Below are 2,525 nucleotides of genomic sequence, written 5' to 3'. Positions count from 1 at the left end.
ACTGTCCGATTAGTGTATTTACATAACACCCAACCAAATATTTTGACAGTGTCATGGCCCACAACCAGAATTAACCAATTAATATGGTTCTCCAGATTTTTCAGTGTCGTTTGAAAAAAAAAAGCCTTCCAAGTGTTGCATCTTGTAAATAAAATATAGTATTCTTAGAATTGGAAATGACAAGGAATTTGTACAAAACAGTGTCCTGGGAGCTACAGGGTGTTGGCCATAACCTTTTTTCTGGTTCTCTACTCTTCAGTAGAATTCTTGGATATTGTTGCTGAAATTTGCTGGTCTATCTCCTCCAGCTTTACGTTTGTTGCTCCAAGTTGTTCAATAAACATCACAGGGTCTGCAATTCATCCTTCACATCTATTCCAGTTCCTCTATCAGCCCTCAAATGCTTCAAATGATGTTCCTACCATCAGGACTGTAACATGTACTATGTTTTACCAGGCAATGCTTAATCTGTTGGGATAATATCTGAAATCTTGGCATGTTTTCTCTCCAACTTGGTACAGTATGTTCCATATTGGGGATTCTAAATGAAACTTCATGTGTGTTTTGTAGAACATGCAAGCCTCTTGGCTCTGGTCCTCCAGGTAAGCCTTGAATGTTAGCATCTTGCACACCACTGTTATGTACTGTTTATAAATAATGTAGAAGAAGAATTTATCATGCGTGAGCATCTCTGCACAGCTTGCATGAAGCGTCCTGCCTGGTGTGGTAGACAACAGCTTGTATTGATCTTGTGCTGAGGGACTGATCTGCTGCAGTCATTATCAATTGTCCTGCTTGAGGTCTTCTCTAGGTGTTCAATCACTGTTTTAGTTAATGCTGATGTATGGATGTTTTCTTCTGATACATATTTGTTCTCTGTCATCTAATGCGTAGCCTGTGGACGTTGAAGATGGGACCAATCACACATTGTGAGAACACAACCAGTCTTGATATCAGTGAATTTAGCCTTTTTTTCTTTTGGTAGTTTATGATCCCAACAGAGCATTTAAAGACAAGTTAAAAAAATACTTGTTAACAGCCTGATTCTTTTTTTCTTCTCAGAACCTTGTCTTTCTTTTGATGACATTTATTACTTGCTGCTGTCTTTCTCGGCTACCTTTCCCTTTTGGATACCAAGTTAAATGCTTTGTGGTAAGGTCATCCCTTCATTTCTCAGAACTTTACCTTTACTTGTTCCCATCTGGTCACACATTTGAAGTCATTGCAATATCCTTATCCTGCCAGTATGTGTCCAAGACTTTAGAACCCCAAAAGTTTAATAATTTAGAACCGGGAGAATTGAACAGTTTATTTCAGACAGAAAGGAGCTGCAACGGGCTGAGGAGTACTGCCCCTTCCTGGTGGAGATGAGTAAAGTATGAAGTTAGACAAACCAACCAACACTTGAGAGAGGACTTTTATGTTGGCCACTTCCTCTCTGGGATATTGCATTCAACAAAGGGATCCAGAGCATTAAAGTGGCTGACTCCGAACTGGTTGGTGGAAATGAATTTCTCGCTGGAGGTGGACAAAATCCTTAAACCTGAGTGCACATCCTCCTCTTGAAGTTCCAGATCTCTCAATCCTCTTCCCTCAAACATCTAAATTCATTAATCACAAGTAAGCAAAAATAGAAGTCTTATAAATCCAGTCAGAGTTACTGACAGGGCCTGATGGAATAGCCAAAATCCAAATCCATAAACAAGGCTGGAAGGTTGAAGATGAAGACTTTCGGGAGAGGGAGCAGAGAGCAGTGGGTAATGTGTAATGAGCATGAATATCAGAGCAGTTAGTGATGATGGAGTTCTGAAACTTCTTGATGGCATAAAGTGAAATGTTATCCACGTATAGGAGGTGGCTGAGGGTCTCTTCCTGTTAAAGTTCAAAGTATTGGACACATCAAGTCATACGCTCTCCCGTATCATAACGGGGCCTTTTCTGCTCACTTTATTACAACATAGAGCCCTGACCAGCGCCATACTGCAGAATTGGTTAGACTGTCTTTGATTTTAGTGATTGATGGTAGTCCGCACAAAACAGTAGGGCAGGGTTGTACACTGATAGATGAGCCCATAAAGCGAAAATGTTCATGTTTATTTTTTCCTAAGGCATGCTGGCGTACAACTGGTTGTAGTGGACACTTAGCATGTAAGGGTAAGTTGATGAGATGGAGGCATGTCAAATGGATCCTGCGTTAGGAGCCTGTATATCCTGTGCACTCTGCAAGGGGCCCTCTAGCACTGCTCAAGTGCCGATTGGCTGTTGGCGCTGTTCAAGCAGCTGCCTGTTGTGGCATCTCCCGGCATCCTTTCTTTTGTGGCATTGTTTTTCGGTATCTGGAGCTTGGCCTGACTCTGTCTTGGTCAGACTCTGCCCGGATTACTTTTTTGTCACCTTTATTCTTTTGTTTTTTTTCATTGTATTTTCTTTTTTTTTACTTTTTCATCGGGACTTTTTCGGCCCTGCTCATTAACCCCAAGGGATTCGGCAACGGCTCCCGTTTTGCGTCCGTGGTCGGCTCATGG

Source organism: Oryzias melastigma, linkage group LG13 (assembly GCF_002922805.2).
Source record: "Oryzias melastigma strain HK-1 linkage group LG13, ASM292280v2, whole genome shotgun sequence".
Lineage (NCBI taxonomy): Eukaryota > Metazoa > Chordata > Actinopteri > Beloniformes > Adrianichthyidae > Oryzias > Oryzias melastigma.
The sequence above is the reverse complement of the archived record's forward strand: the minus strand, read 5'-3'. Positions refer to the sequence as shown.